General features: G+C 38.8%; 1 pseudogene; it reads right to left on the bottom strand.

Annotated features, from left to right (window-relative positions):
• Nucleotides 1-18207: 18207 nt before the first annotated feature.
• On the bottom strand, nt 18208-18875 carry LOC113286404 (annotated as a pseudogene).
• Nucleotides 18876-21386: the final 2511 nt, after the last annotated feature.

Here is a 21386-nt window from a genome sequence, read left to right as displayed (position 1 = left end):
TTTGGTTTAAGATGGGAGCAAGTAAAAATTTGGTTTTAAAATTGGGAGCAAAGTAGAAAATTTTAAATTTTAATTTTTTTTTTTTTTTTTTTTTTTTAAAAAGAAAATAAAATTAAGAAAATAAAATTTGGTTTTTTTGAAATGGGAGCAAGCCCACTGTGCAAGCCTCTAATGAAATGGAAGGAAGGCTGCGACCTACGAAAATCCAAGTTTTAATTTTGAAAGTTTAATTTGGCCCAGTTGGTTAAGGCCCGACGTTTGTTTTAAAACTTTGGTTTCGAGGTCCACTTACAAGTCCACAGTCAGTTATTAGCTTAGCTGGGTTTAAGCCCAGAGTCCCAAATATAAGTCCAGAGGAAAAATTTAAACAAGCCCACACAAAATAAATACAAGCCCACAAATTAAACAACAAGCCCAAAAATAAATTATTACAAACCCAAAATAGAAAAATAAAAAGCCCAAAAAAAATTGGGTTAATTATTACAAGCCCACAATTAAATAAATTTGGAAGCCCACAGGTTGGGTTCTCTCAATTGAATGGGTTTAGGCTTACCTTTGTAGCACAGCCCAGCTGCTCTGATATTGTTGCAAAAACCCAGTTGGGTTTTGGTTCTTTTCCTTGGTGGCGTCCCAGCAGAGGAAAAACAGGTTCAGAATCAGCAGGTCCAACAGCAAATGAAATGAAGCAGATGCAGATGCAAAATAGCTAAGAAAAACACACAGATAAAACACAGCACCAATCCCCGGCAGCGGCGCCAAAAACTTGTTAGGTCCGGAGATGTGTGTAAAATTATGCGATGAAAACGGGCCTACAGTAATACCGCAAGTGCACGGTCGTCAGTTGTAGCTCGTGCAAGTACGGGTCGATCCACAGAGATCGGGTGTGTTTCGGAAGTGTTTTAGCTAATTGGGTTCCTAGATTTGCTTTGGGCTTAGAAGCCCTTTGGAAGTGTTGGGCTTAATGTACTATTGGGTTTGAATACTCTTGAATGAATTGGGGCTTAGTGGGTTTGTTAAAAATAAAATGAACTGAGCTTGGGCTCAGTTATCTCTAAAATGCAAATGGGCTTTGGTTTTGGAAACTGGTTTGAGCTTTGGGCTCAACAGTTCAACTGTTACTTGGGCTTAACAGTTCACTAGGCTTTGGCCTTACAGTGAACTGAGTCTTGTGCTCAGTTGTTCACTTATGTATTGGGCTGGGCCTTAACAATGAATTTGACTTGGGCCTTAATGAACTGGGCTTTGGTTTTGGTCTTACAGTTGGGCTCAAATTGTGCTCTGGGCTTTTGGGAGTGAGCTTTGGAGAGCAAAGCAATCAGCAACAATGCAACAGCCACAGAAGTGGATTGGCAGCAGCAGCTGCAGAGAGGCAAGTAGCAGTGCAGCAGGCACCAGCAACAGTACTGCAACAAGGGAAGACAACAGCTGCAACAAAGAATGGCAGCAGGAGAGGAAGCAGCAGTGCAGCACAAGCAGTGCACAGGGCCAAGAAAAGAAGGCAGTACTGCAACAGCAGCTACAGCAGAAGAAGCTGCAGCAGCAACAGAAGTGGTGCAGCAGAATGGAGCTGCAGCAGGAGAAGAAGTGGCAGCAGCTTGGCAGAGGCAAAAATAAGAGACAAATCAAATTGAACCAAGGCCTAAGGCCAAGGGCAGGGAGGTGATGAAAATAGCAAATGAAAGAAAGAAAACAATAAACAATGGAATGAGTCTAAATATGAAAAAGAACAAAATAAGAACAAAACAGTGAGGACAAGAGGATGAACTCAACTGATCATGCCAATTCTTCCCTAAAGCAGGTAAAGGTGAAGGTTCAAGCCTGCCTTTTACCTAGGGTGTTTCACCAATGGACAGTTGAATCACAACTAAAGTGTCAATCCTAAGCACTAAATGTCTGACTAAAGCACAATTAGTCAGAGAATTTGACAATATCAAATAGGTATGAGTTGTGGTAATATCACATAGTTTTATCCTAACTACAAAGCATACATGATATACACTGTGAGAGTAAAATGTGGTTTACCTTGATTCAATTTTATCCTAGAACATTTCACACATCTAAGAATGACATGAACAACATGAGAACATTTACAAGACAAAACAAAATATGCACATTAACAGAGAACATACACAGAACACACTGAAAAATAGTAGCAGAACATGCACATTAACTATAACTAACAGGAGCATTAACACATTAAAGATTAACAGTGCAATGAAACTAACAATGTTGAGCTAACTAAACATCAAATTATGAAACATCCAGACATTAACACTAACAGTGAACAAGGAGAAAAATATGCAAATGGTTAACAATGCAACAGAAATTAAAATCAAACCTAACCCAATTAGGGGGAAACTTGGCTAGTCCAAGAACAAGTTTTAACATCTCATACACATCCCCTTTTATACCCAAATTAGCAAATTAGGGTTTACACCCATTTTCCCCAAAAATCTTCACTCAACAGTACAATTAGGGTTTCGAGAAATAATGAAATTAACTCACCCTCTGATGCAATTAGACTCGACCCATGCTTTGGGTATGTCCCCTCTGCTCTTCTGAAGCTTTTCCAGCCCTCAATTGTGTCTTCTCCTCGCTGTTGGTGAAACCCTAGCTTCTCACTGTTCTAGCTTGTAGCACCTAGTTAGATGCTAGAAACGAGACAAGGGAGAGACTTGGGATGGAGTGGTGATGTACGGTGTGGTGTGGTGGTGGTGTAAGCGACAGCGGCAGAGAGGGGAGTTGCAGTTGCAGAGCTCTGCAACTGTCGGGTGGAGGAGAAGAAAGAAAGAGGAGAAGAATGGGTCGGGTTCAGGGTATAGGTATAGGTTGCTATTGTGTGAGGCGGGATATCAAATTTAGATGTTGGCGAATATGAGATGTTGGATCATTGGATCTGAGTGGAATCGAACGGATAGATGGAAGGATGTGTGAAGCGACCGTCGGATTCTGAGGTGCAACGAAGTTAACGGCACCAGATGGAGTTAGGTACTGTAGTGTAAGGCGGAATCATCGGGAGTTGATTCACAGGCATAGGAGCGACCGTTGGATTCAACTACCATCTAATCTGAAGGCTTGGAATTTCAGCGCTGTGGTGCTTGGCAGAGACTTCCGATTTTGATGCTCTATGAAGGAGCGACCGTCGGATGCTCCCGAGAACTGATCTGATGGCTGAGAACGGAGGCGCTTTTGTGTGTAGAAAATGAGGTTGTGCGCACCATTCTTCGCGGCTTCCTTGCGTAATTTCTCCCGGCTTTTCACTACTTTTCTGCTCTTTTCGCTCCACGACTCATCCGAACTTTATTTACTACCTAAAAATGCAAAATTAATTAATAAAAATATTTATTCTTGAAAACAATGAAAATACAGAATATGGGATAAAATGTAGAATTAATGCACAAAAGATGAGTTAAAATGCCAACAAAAATATATATAAAAATGCACTATTTAGCACTCATCACATAGTGATCAGGAATCTATTAATCCAATTGAGCTTTATAATGATTATATTATTTCTAGTTCAAATCCAAATAATTTTTATGATTATTCACCTATTCAAAAGGACGAGGATTTGATTAGGGATACCACCGTTTTAGACGACGTAGTTTTTCCTTTTGATTACGAAGCCGATAGTGGTTTAGAGGAACGGGTTCATTTCGAAAATACTGTTTTAGAGTCTAGCGACTTAGAAACAATAGTCTTGTAAGAAGAAGATATACCCGTAGAGATGAGTAAAGATGCACTACCTGATAATAAATTAGAAGAATCAATTGACCATTTTCAAAAATCTAATGATCCAGAAATTAGGGAGATTGTAACTAGTCTATCTAGAGACACTAAAAACTATAAGTTTGGGGGTGATTATCACCTTCATAGTGCCTTACCTTTAACTCTTAGAAAGTCCCTTCACTTAGGACTTGATATCTCTGCCTCGACAATTTTACAAGATTACCTTCATACTCGTTTTCCCGAACCTAATGATGTCCATGAAGGAGTTCAGTTATTAGAAACCCATCCTCTGGTTGATGTGGTTTTCCCAGGCTATGATACCCAGATTGACTTTGTTTTCCCACCAAATAGTTTTCTTCCAACTGTGGGAACGTTTCAAATGAGTCGAATATTAAGTTCTGAGACTAAGCCTAAGTACTTTAGGTTAATAGAATCGACACATTTTCCTAATAATGACCACTACTCTCACTGTGGTCAACTATGTAAGTCATATCTGATTGACTTAGAGGATCCGCAATTATTTAGGTTATTACTTCGTGATTCTAAGTTCGTATTTGAGTTTTTACAGACTCTAAGACCTAATAATTTGGATCTAACCTATGAAGAAACGCAGCCAATGAAAATATTTTATTTAGACCCTTTCATAGAACCTGAACCTGAACCGCAATTAGATATAAATATCTTAATCAGGAAACTAGGTAAGGGCACGCTAGTCTTGTTCACTTTCTTGGTTTACTGCAATTTCCTTTGGTCAGCTCTATTTGGTTTTAAAGACCCACAGTTATTCCGGCTACTGTTATACGATCCGAGTTGACTGATCCTTTCCTAAGTCTGGCTGAAGACTATAAACTTAGCACTTCTTGGGAGGTATCCCATGCTCATGCAACAAGGTAATATCTTCCCTTAACTCTTCCGCTTCAAATGGTAACAATTTCTCCTTGTTCATGCTTTTAGTTTCATCTTTAGAACATTGAGGACAATGTTAGATTTAAGTTTGGGGGTATGGGAGAAACTTTTTAGTTGCAATAAATAAACTCCAGAGCCTAGAAATTTACGCCTATTAAGGATAGCACTAACCAATCTAAGTGGATGGGAACATTTTTATTTTAGGAGTTGAGGAACCAATCTGACTAGATGGAAACATCTATAGAGTCTATACATAAAAGCACAGAGCTCAGGTGTTATAATTAACATGATAGTTTAGACATATCTCGTCGAGTCCTTTTCACTTTCTATTTTTAGTTTTCTTTTATTTCAAGTGATTTGGTGGGGCACACGATTCAAGTTGTTACCTTTGCTAGGGTGAAATAGAGTGACTGAGTTACCTTTTCAAAAAAAAAAAAAAAAAATTAGACCAGACCAGTTAGACCAATCGGAATAAGTATTAACACTTGGATAGCAATATGCGTGTGTTCTCCCTGTTTCCGTCTCCTAAGCAAGCGTGGAATGCAGGACCCGTGGGAACTATCGTGTAATCTGCTGAAGAAGCATGCGCTTGGATCAAAAAGATCTATTCATACCGTTAAGTTAAAAAAAAATGGTTATAGTTATGTGTAGTCAACTGCTGGTTCCCTTGTATTTGCCAGTTTGTTGATCTAGATTTAAGTTATTGACCACTGGTTCCCTTGTATATGCCAGTGTGTTAATATTAGTCAGACTGGTATCTCAGTCATTTAGGTTAGGTTCATCTTGGCAGAGGCCTTCAGACAGATATGGGAAACACCGTTCACTTTTCAACCATCTACATTTTTCTTTTTCCATCTTCTTAATCTTTTCATGTGATTAGTCAGACTCCGAGTATGATGTCCATCGTGAAACTATCTTAGTAGAGCTCTGTCACTTATATGAATTTTAGTATGCTTGTGTGCAAACTCGTATACAACAATTGGAATTTCGCGTCAGGGTACTTCCTCCTGTAATTAATAAGTATGCCAACCAAGGAGGTTCTTTAGTGCTTTCCAAGATTTTTCGTAGATAGCTAGGGTATGGAGTATTGGTTTTTGTGGGTACACCTCTGATAAACCCACCCGAGATTAACTCGGTCACTTTTCAAGATAAATTTTGCTCGAGGACTAGCAAATAATAAGTTTGGGGGTATTTGATAGACACATTTTTGTGTCTAATTTGATCTCAATACTATATATTGTTGGCACTCGATTTTTTACTAATTTTGTTATTTTATGTATTTGTAGGTATTTTTTGGAAATAAATATTTTTGGAAAATTCGGCTCGAAAAGTTGATTTTGGCACCCGGAGGACACGTGTTATTCGGACTCCCAAGTTTGGATAAGGGGTAACCTAATTACTAAGGGGCACCCCCAGGTCACCCCCAAGGCATCTTCTATTCGCACCCCAGAACTGGATAGAGGGACACCCTTCTTCAAAATTCAAATTCTGAAAATTAGCGGGAAAATGTTCACAGTTCAGGAGAGATTTCGATCGAGAAAATGAAGGAGTTGTAGGTCGATTCAATGGCTGAAATTTGATAGAGAGATGTGATATAGGTTAAGGAACACATTTTGGGCAGTGGGTTTGATCGGAATTGGCTGGAAAACGCGTGATGATTCACACACCCAAAACAGAGCACGTGTACTGTAACACGAGCAAAATTGAAGTTATAGCGTGCATGGAGGAGTTCTACTAGCATTGGACGAGTGCTGAGGCGTGGATAAGGCAATTGGGAGTGTGCAGGAAGCAATAGTATGTAAGAATCTTCTATTTTTGGCAATTATTCCCTATTTTTGGACAACGGCAATAATGAAGATTATCTCGATTTATGGCGAGATTAAACGCGCCTGTTGGGTATAAAAGGACCCCTTGGGTTTAGTAGAGAGGTTGTCGAGAGTCTGGGGGGCTGAGGAGAGCCATAGAAGAAGAAATTCGAGTTTTCCCAAACTGGGTTTCTGCTGCTGCTGATGAACACGAAGAACACTAAGAACGGACTCGCAGCAGCAGTCGTTTATCAACAGTGAAAGAGACTCACAGGCGTGGGTCGTAGGTGTGGGTCGTAGCTTTTCAACGACAACAGCACTTCAGCTCTGTCGTTGATTCTGGACGCCTTCTGTGGGTCGCAAAATCCTGTTTTACATCATTTTCTTGTCTTTCTCTTCATTGTAAAACACTTTTGAGCATCAATGAAATATTTTGAGAGGTTTTCCAACATGATGAGCTAAACCCAACACTGGGACGACGGAGGAGGCCGTGTTTCATCCATGTGGTAATTTAAATTAATTCTTTATTTACTTTTTTCACCAATTTTAATTGAAATAAGATTTTAAATTAATTACTTGTGATTTCATTTGATGGAGTATGCTTAGTCCTAGGGATTTTTGATATGCCATGCTTAAGAAATACAAGTAATATTTTATAAAATCTATCTTGGCAATAAACTAGAGTTAATATTTGTTTTGTTTTGAACTATAATCGCCTAGAATTAAATTCTGAACCACTTGAAAATGAAAAATGGCCGAATCTTTAGTCCCAGTAACTCTCGCCCATTGTGACAAATATTGTGTATATATTTTTATTTTAAATCTTTACAAGTCCGAGCAACGAACTTTTACTACCACTTTCAAAACTATAACAACATGTCTGTGTGCTACTAGTGCGCTCGCTAGAGTCGATCTCCATTAACTCTTGAGTTTCTTCTCTAAACTAGGGTTAACGACTTAAAGACTTCATTGGGATTGTGAAGCTAGACCGATATTACTTTTATCGTAGTTGTGTGACCAGATCTTGCATCTTCTATCGTACGAGTACAATCGATTGATTGGATTGAGATCGTGAGAGTTCTCCGATAGGCAAGATAAAGAAGTCACAAACATCTTCGTCTCACTGTTTGTGATTCCTCTACGATCCTCTTGTGTAGTCAGGAAGGATTGTAGAGAGGTGATTGATTAATCTAGGTTGTTCTTCGGGAATATAAGTCCGGATTATCAATTGGTTCCTGTTACCTTGATTTTATACCTAAAGACGGAACAAAACCTAGCGTTTTTATGTGGGAGACAGATTTATCCTTTTGATAGAGTTTTTTGTGTGAAACAGATTCATTTATTATCAAGTCTGTGATTTTGGGTTGCAGCAACTCTTAGTTGTGGGTGAGATCAACTAAGGGAATCAACTACGCAGTGTCCTGCTGGGATCAGAGGCGTAGGAGTACAATTGTACCTTGTATCAGTGGGAGATTGGTATGGGTTCAACTATAGATCAGTTTGAAGTTAGTTTGCAGTAGGCTAGTGTCTGTAGCGGCTTAATACAATGTGTATTCAATCTGGACTAGGTCCTGGGGTTTTTCTACATTTGCGGTTTCCTCGTTAACAAAATTTCTGGTGTTAGTGTTATTTCTTTTTTGCATTATATTTTATATAATTGAAATAATACAGTTTGTGCGTTCGTGATCATCAATTGGAAATCCAACCTTTGGTTGTTGATTGATATTGATTGATCCTTGGACATTGGTCTTTGGTACCGTCCAAGTTATCTCTCTTTGATAAAGACTCGCAGATTTCTATTTGCTTGAGTAAAGATCAAATCGAGAGATTGAGATAATAACTCCTTGAGATACTTTTTATCTAGATTGAGTCTGACTATCTAGCAAAGTATTTCAGAGTTAGTCCATACAAATATTGGGTGGTGTTGTTAGTCCTCCGCTTTTTCAGTTTCCTTGATCCCATGGAAACTCCTTCACTTCAAGGAAACTCCTTGATTTTAATAAAAACTCCTGGTTTTCAACAAACTCCTTGATTTCATGATATTTCCATAAAATCATGAAAAATATATAAAATTAGGAAAAGAACCATGGGACCGTGGTCAATGGCCGGTCGTCCATGCCCTGGCCTCAGCCGGTCCCACACTTCACGATTCCTTCATTTTATAATTATTTCCCTTCGTCTCATGAAGTTTCCTCAGTTTCAGCAAAACCCTGGTTTCATCATATTTTATCAAAATGTTGCTCAAACACACATCAGGAAATATCAAAATTCTCAGAACTGATGAATGGACACTCTGGTGACACGAGCATATTACCTTAACCGACCAAGGTTGGCTCTTTAGCTTGCAAGAAGCCGGTCCCATGTATTTTTACGATTTGACCTAATTTGCGCAATTGCACGTATTAGGTCCAAAACACTTCCAAATAATTTTGGAATTTCATAAAATGCTCATCATTCGATCCCGTCACCATCCAGGGCTGGTTTCATGACCCCTTGATCGGTCTCTCACCTCTTCATAATCAATTATGTTTTATCACTTAAGGTTTAGACGAGCATTATTTTGATAAATGATTAAACCAACATTTGATCATCCTTTCACCAACTCTTCAAGAGACCTTGGTATTTGCTCACTCGAGCATATGGGCGCTACATGTTCGACCCATGATCTCATGTAGCCGGTCCCTCCTTCACTCCATGGTTGATTTTTAATAAACCATCAATTGGTCATCAATTGATCGAATTAGGGATTCTGAGTCCAAGGTTCATAATTCCAGATTCAAACACTAATAATTTTACGACGATCTCATGATCAATATTTTATTAATTATGTTCGGTTCAATTACCAGTATTTTAAATTAATATTTTTATTTGGTCACGCTACCAATAATTCATCAAATGAGCGACTCTCTCAGATGAGCAATATTTGCTCAAACCAAGGAATATTAGTTTAACTATCAATATTCAACAATTCATCGAATGAGCAATATTTGCTCATGTTAACTATCAACGTTTATTCACACATTATTCTGTCTCAACATACATGTTCAATTCATGAGCTTCAAAAACATTTTCAAATCATGTTCGACTCAACAATACAAGGACTCATCGTCCCATGAAGTCATGAAGTCAGCAACTGACTAACTAATCACGAGATGTCAATCGTGTCACATGGGGGATATTAACTAGGGTTTTAGTCTGGCGATCTACAGCACGTGTGTTCATACACACGATGAGAATGTGAGCAAGTTGTGCAATCAGTTGAAGGAGTTAACAAAGTAGTGGGTGGAAAATCGACTAAGTTTCCGCACGTTGAGCAACTGGTTTTAACACGATTTCCATTTCTCCACCCTTTGATTCCATCAACTGTCACATTTCATGGGATCATGTGTTTACAATTCCAGCAATATAAATAAGTCTTTAAATCATGATTAAGGAAATCTCAAGTCAAACAAACAACACGAGATTAACAACTCAACATCTGAGTAATTACTCTCAACAGGGCAAATTCAATCATTCAGAACTTATCTTATTCAGAATACACAACACACCTACAATATTTGATTACCATTGATATCACACATTTCTCAGCTTCCCTCCTACAGATAAACCCATACTCTCTTGTGACCGAATTTACTCTGGAACGACCATTGTCTTGGTTTAGGCCGGAGTACTATAGATTGATCTCTCGAATTCAAAACACTCCTTTCTTGCAGTGCATCTGTGTGAGGTTGAACATTTCGCTCGGTTCAAGGAGTCTCCTCCGCACGTTCGTCTCCCCGATTCCGTAAAAACCAGCAGATCGTTTTGCCCCATCTACAACCTGGATCCAAGCCGGTTAAACAGTTTCCGAGGCGGTTCAGACACGAGGTAGAAGAGAAAATCAAGACTGAGATTCAGAAGTTGCTAGTTGCTGGCCTCTTCAAACCCATTCACCATCCAACCTGGTTGGCTAATCTGGTTCCGGTAAAAAGGAAAAATGGACAGATCAGGTGCTGCGTGGATTTCAGATACTTGAACAGATGCTTCCCCAAAGATGATTTTCCTCTACCTAACATCGACATGTTAGTGGATGCCACCAGCGGACACGGTGTGTTCTCCTTCATGGATGGATATAGTGGCTACAATCAGATAAGGATGTATGAGCATGACGTGAGTGACTGCTGAGGGAATCAAAGTAGACCCATCCAAGATCCAAGTTATCCTCACGATTCTGCCTCCGCGAACTATGAAGGAACTCCAATGCTTCATGGGCAAGGTGAACTATAGTTTTATACCTGGTTTAGCCCAGCTTGTTGCTTCGTTCACCTCCTTGCTGAAGAAAGGAGCAAGTTTTGTCTGGACCGCACTACAACAGGAAGCGTTTCAGAAGATTCAACGAATATTTTCATCTCCAAACCATCATAAAGGGTTTGCCTATTATGTCAGCCCGGACGAGAGCGAGCACGGGACATCTTCAGATCTACTGGAGCCGACACCTCAAGGGAGAAGCCTCAAGAAGATAGCGATGTCCTCATCATCATGTCGAGAAAGAATCCGCAGCTTGGGCGAATCACTCTGTCAGACTTAAGAGGAATGCTTCAGCGAAATATCGAACATCCAAATGATTATGCCAAGAGGTCCCGAATTCAGGCACTGGAGGGTCACGATCCCAATGTGACTGGACAACAAGTGGTGTAACTGTGCATCAATAGGATGGTACCTGTCTATCGTGCTTTGTCGAAGAACCTGCGCTTTCAGACATCCTCTGAACTCCGTGAAGCTGCTAAACGCTCAGCTGCGACAGCACCTTCTCTGCTAGAAAGAATAATCCTGCCAGTAATGAAGAACCTCATGATGTTCGTGGAAGGATACATCTCACCAACAGGCAATACAACCTTCAGCCTTCTGAAAGCAGTTTCGCTGAAGCAGCAAGAGGAAAACCACCGAGATACAACATCTTGCGCGTCCAAAATCGCCAACTCCAACTCCAGTACCACATGCACGACTGCCACAATGATGAAACAACGTCCAATATATTCCATATTTGTATCGACGACAGAAACATCAATGAAAGACGTTTTCGAAATTTCATCTCTCATAGAAGAAGTAGTTGCGTTACCAAAGGAGTGTGACTGGGGAATGCTTAGCACTGCCCATCTCAAAGATGGTGAATTTAGAGATATGCAAGCACGCTATCATTATAATTCCGAGATGTCCAAAGACGAGGATATACTCAAGAGATCAGACGTATTGTCAAAGACCAATGATGTTCCTGGACGTCTATGAAACGCAATGCAGACGCAAAGACGGCCTCATGAACCCAGTGTGACAACGTCTATCAAGTCGAAGTCTCAGTAGATACTCGTGGGCAGGGGACTGTCTCCCTATTTTTCATTCCATGAGGCAACATCAAGGAAGCTATCGGTTCTATCATTAGCTTTTCCCTCTAATAATGAGACAAGCTCTACCACTATATGAAGACTGCCAATCCTGAGCTTCACCATAGCAATAACCACTATGGACAGAGGTAATTCGAATTTCTGCATATTTTATTTTCCCATGGAGAAGTAATAGAGTCACGGAGGCGAGATGGCGTTATCTTTATTATGGTAAACCAAGAAGCATGTAATTCGTAAGGGGAAGTCAAACTGAAGAAGAATCCGCTTCAACACTCTCTCCAGAAGAAGGCGCTTCAGCTCTCTCCAGAAGAAGGTTCTTCAACTCTCTCCAGAAGAAAGCGCTTCAACTATCTCCAGAAGAAGGCATTTCAGCTCTCTCGCCATAAGAAGCTGCTTCAACGCTCTCTCCAGGAGCCGCCTCCAGAAGCTGCTTCAACGCTCTCTCCAGAAGCCGCCTCCGGAAGCTGCTTCAACGCTCTCTTCAGGAGCCGCTTCTGGAAGCTGCTTCAACGCTCTCTCCGGGACCCGCTTCGGCGTTCGATCCAGAAGAGGCTTCAACGCTCTCTCCAGGATACGCCTCGATATTCGCTCCTGAAGATACATCAACGTTCTCTTTGGGATCTGCTTCAACATCTTTTTCATAAATTTCTTCAACAACCTTTTAAGGATATTACTCATGATAGGGCTCGTCCTCATCAGAGTCGAGGATTACGACCTCGTCATGAATAGTTTGAGAATCCAACCAACCATATGCCTAATCTACCTGGGGACAACCAACATCATGGTAGGGGAACGCTCACCTGGACGCCTCTTGAACGTGACATGCTCCAAGGACACGACGACCCATCTCTCCTGGTAACATCTATATTTGTCTCATAAGTTTTATCTTTATTTGTCACCATCTAATGCCTACCCCACAATAGTGCAACCATTGCGTGCTAGGAACGGGACTTAATGTTGATGGTGGATTTTAGTTCCGGGCTAAAATTGTAAAACCAATATTTAATGCGCTGACATCCTGTAAAGGGTAAAGCCGTTTAACAAGTGAGGAGTACCTCTTCACTTTATTTATTAGAAGTAATTCAATAAGTACATAAAATTCACCCAGAATGGTGCATGTAGCAATAATCCCAAATATTCTGTGAATTTTTAGCATTATTAATTAATGCATGATTTGCCTAGTATTTCTTGTGTCGTTACTAGCAGAGCTCTCATCATCGGCATGGCATGACGACTGAGTGTTTACTCTCAGCAAAGTAACATGAATCTCTAAGTGTCAGTGTTGAGATGTGCATGAAGTAACCACACAGGCTACACCACTCTCTAACAGAGAGAGTCTCGCATCGACGCGCTTATATTAGACCGATCGAGCATGTTTAATTCCCTAAGGGAAATCTGAAGTGTCCATGTCAGTCTCAGAAACGATCATGGCCACGCAAGTTGGCCGCATAATTTAACAAGCCTAGACGAACCCCAGTAGGAGAAGGCTATCACTGTGATGACCGTCAGCGGGCCTATTTATGCCCTAGCTGGTCGAACATTAAACTTTATTTCCCAGCGTGCCAAAATGCCAGCCCTAAAGCAAGGTGGCCGCGCTGCTTTGGAAGAAGCTCGAACGAGCAAGACTGCTTAAGACAGTCTCAAAACGATCGTGACCGTCCAACTTCACTAGCCTGATTGGACGGCTTAGATCGCACCATGAAAGATGGAGGAGGCGCTAACACGCACATTGGCGGGCCCGCTCTATCCCTTCCTGATCAATTTTCTCACGACAAGGCCATGGAGCATTGAACGTTTGCTCGAAACATGGCTTGCGTGATGCTTTAAAGATCGTGGAAGTTCCACTAGCATCTTAAATCGATCACAACCATCCAACTTCGCCCGCATATTTGGATGGCTTAGATCGCGCCTAGGACCATCGTACAGGTACACATATGTTCACCGTCGACCCAATATGGGCCCCACATGTTCGGTTTCTCAAAAGGGGAAGCATGACTTGCCAAACCGATTCATGTATGTGTGACTGCTTCAAAACCCAAATTAGGGTTTGCGGCATTGCATAACTGCCGTAGTTCGATCACGACCATCCATCTTCGCAAGCTTGGATGGAGGGTGTGGATATAGACTAAAGAGGTCCAGAGAGCGTTAACATGATCACTGCGGGCCCGCCTGTGCGTGTGACCGACCGGCCAAGGCTGACCATGGCCAGGCGCCTCGAAAAGCACGCCCAAACGAGGCATGTCACGCGGCTTCCAAGTCCTTTGCGGCAATGGATTCCTGCCGCAAACCGATCACGACCACTCACCTTTGACGGTCAACTTGAGTGTCCTAGATCACACCTTCGTGAGACGAGACAGCATGGACATGTACACCGGCAGGCTGTCTACATGCATGCCTGGTCGGTTCCACCAAAAATGGCGTCCATGCTTGAATTCGATCGAGCAAAATAGTGATGCTTGCGCACCTCTTAAAAACCCTAAAATTCCATCAACGGTCGCAAATGAGATTCGCAAACCATCTCGTCCGTCCAACTTCGCTAGCTTGGTCGGACAGCCTAGGTTAAAAGCTAGACGACCAGTGAGGCACCTCGATGATCATCGTCCGCCACTCTTTCACAGGAAGTGATCGGCCAGAGAAGGGCTCTCCCATGCAGCCTCCAAACGATCCCTTGAAGATGGTTGGACGTAATGCTATTTTAAGACGTTCGATCCACGACTTATTCGGACAAGCTTTAAAACATCGATGCCTCATACATGCTGATTGTCTACAATGCATTACATGCATCGAACATACACGATATTTCATGAACATCGATTTCTTAAATAACTTAGTTATTTAACTTAGCACCGTATGCTACTCTCTGTGGGTCCCACGATCTACTCATTCGAGACATCAAGCATGTCACAAACTGGGGGATACTTACTGGGGTATTGTTATGGCGGTTTACAACGTGCAGCGTGTAACGCGCCATTACAAGAACGTGTCAGGAGGCATGGACGGTTAGCAGTGATGGAAGAAATGGGAAAGGACGTGATTGTGTAACAATCACCACTTCTACACGACCCCACTACTCCATCACTCTACTTCCTCCACTTCCTACGAGATGAGGGTCGCGCTCAATGACTTGTATAAATAGGTCCTTTCACCTATTTTCCAAACAACACGAGGAAAACACAGAGAAACGAAGTGTTGATACAACGTATTCAGAAAACACCAGAACCGATAGATTTCATTATTGCAAGCCTGTTCATCTTTCTGATACAAGTCATAAACAACCAACACCTTCACAATCTCAACACCTTCTTCGCTTCCCTCCCTAAGATCAAACCCATCTCCTTCACTTTGTGTCCGAAGCAAGTCTGGAACGGCCATTTCTCGGTTTAGGCCAGAATTGTATAGATTGACCTCTCGAATCAAAAGCACTCATGTGCAGTGAACTTGTTTAGGGTTTAGATTCATTTCTCATCCACGCACACCCAAAATTACCAAAACCGGCAGAAATAGTTTTCACCCATAAAGACCTATTACTAAACATATTAAGCCTAACTTATCACACTAGTTGTGGGAGTTACAAAGTAATGAAGAATGTAAATGGACAAAGAAGGAGACATGAGATGGAGGAGTAAGTGTGGGGTAAATCCACCGCATATTTATTTACAATAATAATATATTTTTATAATTTGGGATATCCAATATTTTTAGATCGCCATATTTACTTGTTGTATTTCCTTCCAAAAAAAATATAGGGCATCTTTTTATTGTATTTTTTATTTATGGAATGAGCAATATTTACTTTTCAGAAAATTCCTAAGATTATGGAATGAACAATATTTACTTTTCAGAAAAGCCCTAAGATTTTTTAGAATTTATAAGGTTTTGTTATAGTATTTATTTATCTCATGTAATATTTTTTGATTGGCCAAAATATATGTTGTGCGACAGAAATCCTTTTCTTTAAAATTTCTTATATTACCAAAATAAAAATTATTTTCTTAAAATATTAATAACATTGCTGAAAATAGAAAGGTGTGGAAACAATGTTATTACTCGGTAAATAAATAGGAGTAATACATTTTCTTACACAAGATAAATAAATATTATTTTTAAACAACTATATTTGTTTGTTGAGTTATTTTTCCAGATTAATTATTGAGTGTCTTCTACATATATAAAAAAAAAATTGTGTTTATTTATTTTTTCCTCTATGAAATGAACAATATTAAGAGGTGCCTAGCTTGTTGCTAGGTTTCCGCCCAAAGCTATGTAAACAATAATCTTTTTTAAAAGTAAGTAATTCAAAATAGTTAGAATTTATTTAGAACGCGAAATTGGGGGATATTGATTACTTCCCCCAACCCATGGTGTCTGTTAAGGGGTGTTTTTGGGGTATGAAAATACTAAAATATCCTCCCTTCAAAATAAAAATCAAAAAACTTAAAATCATATACCCATTTCTATCTCCACTTCTTATTAATTTCTTTTAGGGTTAGAGCTTTGAAACCCAAACATTCCTCATTCCCTTTCAAATTCTAAACTCTCCCCACTCCCTGTCAAATTCTCTTCTCCTTCTCTGCCGGCTCCTCACTTTGGAAACGATTTTTTTTTAATTCGGAAGTGATGAAGATCATGCTGAAAGTGATGAAGACCATGTCGGAATTGATGAACACCATGTCGGAAAACAGTGCCGGCATGCTTAGTAACTAACATTCAATGCCGTAACTAAATACCGGCATGCTCGATAGAAATCTATCAATGCCGGTAGTCAAGTGAAAAAAATCATCTTTCTGGATACTTTACATCATGTGCCGGCATAGAAATTAATGCAACATACTATGCCGGAAACCGGTGCCGGCATGCTCGAGAATTAATTAACCGTGCCGGCAGTGGACTGATTAAAACCAGAAAAAATTCAAAACGGATTTTTTTTTTACAATACCGGAAGTGATAAAGACCATGCCGGAATTGATGAAGACCATGCCGGAAAATGGTGCCGGCATACTCGAGAACATCCTATCAGTGCCGGTAGTCAAGCGAAAAAAATCAATTTTCAGGATACTTTTCATCATGTGCCGGCATAGAAATTTAAGCAACATACTATGCAGGAAGTGGTGCCGGCATGCTCGAAAATTAGATAATTGTGCCGGCATAACGCCCCTCGGGAGGGGCTACGCCCCCCCGAATCCCCGGATAGTGGCAAACAATTTATGAAAATTTCCAGCAAATGCCGGCATGGTTTTTTGGTTGAATACCATGCCGGCACCGAGCTTTTTTAGCTGCAACAATGGAGGATTCAAAGAACAAAATAATCAATTTTTCAACCTCTTATCAGCAATTCTCTCTTCACAATCATCCTCCATTTTCACAAAAAAAAAATTCTCTCTCAAATATTTTTTTTCTCCTTATACTGTCACCTCACTCACACAAATTCTAATAAAAATACACACTAATCATTAACAAATACTTAAGATTTTTACTAATTATTATTAACCACTAAACCTGATTAGTGAAGGGTAGATTAGGATTTAAAAAAATACTTAGATAAGGGGTGACCCTGATTTGATATTTGGATCCAGTTTTTGTCTTTTTCCTCTATCCCCCAGTTAGTTTTTTTATCCCCCAACTTCAAATTTTTTATATAATTAATTTATATTAAGAAAAACAATGTTTTTTTATTTTCTATGAATGAACAATATTAAGAAAAATAATATTGAACCAATATTCATTTTTGTTGATTATAATTTTTTATTAAGATTTTTTGGTTCCTCATTTTTAATTTTGTTTAAATGATGTTATGCTATTTATAAGTTTTTTTATTGACGGTTTTATATTTCGAACTATTGGACGGGATAAACGATCGTTTTTTTCGGTTTGATAATGTTGAAGCAGTCACAAATCTATGTATATTGATTTATAAACTTAGATCAAAGTATTTTTACTTCTTTCGAATTGTAAATGTAATCGGAGTTAGAGTCAGTTTTTAATATTAATCAATAGCTTAGAATTGTAATTAGAATCAGTCTAATTATCAAACATTGTAATTGGACATTGGACTTTTTCTATAATTTTGTGATTGATTTAATTTTTTGATGAAATCGTGATCAACAATATTTTTTTTGATGTGATTTTATTTTAATTTTGTTTGTAAATCTTCTTTTGTTTATTTTGTTTGTGAATTTAATTGTTGTTAGGATTTAATGTATTAGATTTTTTAAATATTTTTGATAATGGATTAGATTTTATATACTCGGTTATTTTAGGTAATTTGTTTGTTTGTTGTGATTGGCGAAAAATATATTTTGAACCAAATTTTTTATAAAAATACCAAAAAAAGATATTATGGTGGGGCCACAATCAATCAGAAACTCTGTTTAATTACGTCGCTCGAAAAAACTTTGTTTTTGTATAGAGAATTTTTACTTCATACATGATAAGAGAGAATTTTTGATTTCATGCACTTTTTTCTTAGGGTGATGTTTATGGCTAGAATGACTATTCTGTTTCTGAAGAACATATTTGGAGATGCCTCTAGCCATATTAACAAGTGAATCAACAGTGATAAGAGGGGAAACTTTCTTCGCAAGTTCATCGTCGTGGATTTCATATTTGATAGTCGATTTGATTGTGCATGAATTAAACCAACTTTCTTAATAATCTCGAAACTATCCATGTAGAATGACACTCCCATGTCTAGGTATCCTCTTTCAATCTGTTTCACTTCTTTCAAACGTTTGTTCTTATCTATCGTCGTGAACTTCTCCTTGTAAGTTCGCGGAACCGTTCCTGACGATTCAACTACACATAATTAAGTAAGAACTGATACTATAATAAGTAAGAACTGAACATAAAGGTTATAGATTTGTGTACATGTGTTACCTGGAGGATATACAAGACGAAGAACAATACCTAAACCACCATTTTCTTCGACAAAATCTATCCTTTCAAACATACCTGGAAGTAAATCGACAATTAGTTTAGGAAGAATAGGAGAGCTATAAACTTCCCATACATCGTCTACTGATGCACTCACTTCGAATTCGTTGATAAGCTCATACCTCATTTTTCCTTATTTTGATCCTTAAAATGGTTATCTTATGTAGTATGTACCTTATTACAATGTTTGATGGATGTGTTATGTTTTCGTAAACTATTGGTGCTATTTATAACGTAGTTGTCATGCTCAAACTGATTGAATCGGGAAGATGCACATTTGCTTTCATACTTGGTTATGAGTATACAGCACAGAGTAAAGTGAGAATAATTAAAGTGCATCAGCCTGAAAAATGTATAAATTGTTTAATCACTTGATTATGATTAGATAACCAATAGTTCACCGACTAGTCAAGGCCGTTGAATAACCAAAAAAAATCCGAAGAGTTCTTTGGGTTTAAAACATGTCGAGAGTTCCATGAGTTCGAACTGAAACCCTAAGATATGTTATTACCAACTGGCACAAACTCAATTTTACCAACCGTATGAATTCGGGATATAAACCATTGCTATATATATGGAGATTTAGGTGGAGGGAAGAAGCAAAAAGAACTCACAGTATCAAACACGAAACTTGTTTTGAGGCATACTAATTTTTTTTGAGGCATACTGAATAATGCCAAAATAGGGTCACTAAATAAAAAAAACACCATCATTTTTGATAATGACATAACTACCCTTATTTAATTAGTGTTAATAATTATGATTAGTTTTAATAATAATGATTAATTAATAATATTAATGATCGACTAAGTTAAGTTGTGAGTGTTATATTAATTGAAAAAAATATGATTTTTTAGTGAGAGTGGGGTTTTAGAGAGAAGAAGAAGAAGTGAAAAATAACTAAGGTTCTGAGATTTTTGAGATTTGTGTGATTCGAAATGGATGATTCGGGAGAATCTTTATCTCGTAAAGATGATATAATACACATCAACTACAACAATGATCCGGATTTAGCGAACTTTTTGGATTATGAGAATGATTTTGCTCAAACTTTAACTAAATCTCAACAAAAAACTCAAGATGATGGTTTTTATGAGCCAAATCCAGAGGACGAATACATTAATGAAGAACCTTTTGTTAATAATAAACAAGTATACTCGTACACGACATCTAATCTCCTTTTTTTGGCTTCAATTCTCCAAAAAATTGAATTTTTACAAACTTTTTCAAGTTTCGTACTGGGTTCGGCTGAAGTATAAGAGCCGAACTTTCCAACAGGAAAGAGCGATTCGTCTTGTTGGATCTCTTTCATTGGATAGCCGAACCTATTGTTTCTTGTGTTTTTTTTTCGAGTTACAGTGTAATGTTCGACTCAAATTATGCCATCCGAACACTACACTGTAATTTCAATTTTTACCCAAGTCCAAAGCTCGGATCTAAGTGTACACTATCTAATTAGCCGAACTTCTGAAAGCTTAAGGTTCGGCTTTGGTTTCAATATTTCGAATTAGCCGAACCTTGCTTTACTCTGAGAATTTCCCAGGTTCGGCTCTTTTTTCAAATTTTTGAATTAGCCGAACCTGTAATTAGTTTATTTGTTTGATTTATCTAATCACGTCGTATTCTTGTATATCGTGATTGTTGAACCTCAACCAATGCACGATTAACCTTCGACTGTTAATACTATTTTCGAAGATAATCGAGATCACTTCCAAAATAACTTGGTAGGTAACAAATTGGGTGATGTCTTACTTTATATGTTAAAAGTATATATCCCAAACGTTTACTAAGTATATATGTGACTTGTATTCCTGTAGAGATGGGGAAGTAAAGCGGAAGCAAAGTGAACATGGATTGCTAATAAATTGCATGCTAATGACCGGGCAACAAAGCCGATAGAACCGGGTTGAAATGGTTTGTGAGAGAAGCGACAAAGACGTTGACAAGCATAAAAATGGTTTCGTGTATGTTGGAAAGATGGGTAGAAAGAACTGAAAAATCGGGGGTCTAACAACACTACCCAATATTTTTCTTAGCATATTGTATAATGGACTAACTCCGAAACACTTTACTAGAGAATCAACTAGACAGTCAGACTCAATCTAGATAAACGTATCTCAAGGAGTTAATATCTCTCTCTTGTTTTGATTTACTCAAGCTAATAGAAATCAGCGAGTCTACAATCAAACACAAGGAATAACTTGGACGGTACCAAAGACCAATGTCTAAGGATCAATCAATATCAATCAACAACCAAAGGTCGGATTTCCAATTGATTGATTCAAACGCACAACATGTATTATTTCAATTATATAACAAATATAATGCGGAAATAGAAATAACACAAACATCAGAATTTTGTTAACTAGGAAACCGCAAATGCAGAAAAACCCCGGTACCTAGTCCAGATTGAATACACACTGTATTAAGCCGCTACAAACACTAGCCTACTCCAAGCTAAATTCGGACTGGACTATAGTTGAACTCCAATCAGTCTCCCACTGATCCAAGGTACAGTTGTACTCCCTACGCCTCTGATCCCATCAGTATACTACTCACTTGATTCCGTTACCTGATCTCACCCACAACTAAGAGTTGCTACGACCCAAAATCGTAGGCTTTGACAATAAACAAATCA

This window comes from Papaver somniferum, chromosome 6 (genome assembly GCF_003573695.1).
Source record: "Papaver somniferum cultivar HN1 chromosome 6, ASM357369v1, whole genome shotgun sequence".
Lineage (NCBI taxonomy): Eukaryota > Viridiplantae > Streptophyta > Magnoliopsida > Ranunculales > Papaveraceae > Papaver > Papaver somniferum.
The sequence above is the reverse complement of the archived record's forward strand: the minus strand, read 5'-3'. Positions and strand labels throughout refer to the sequence as shown.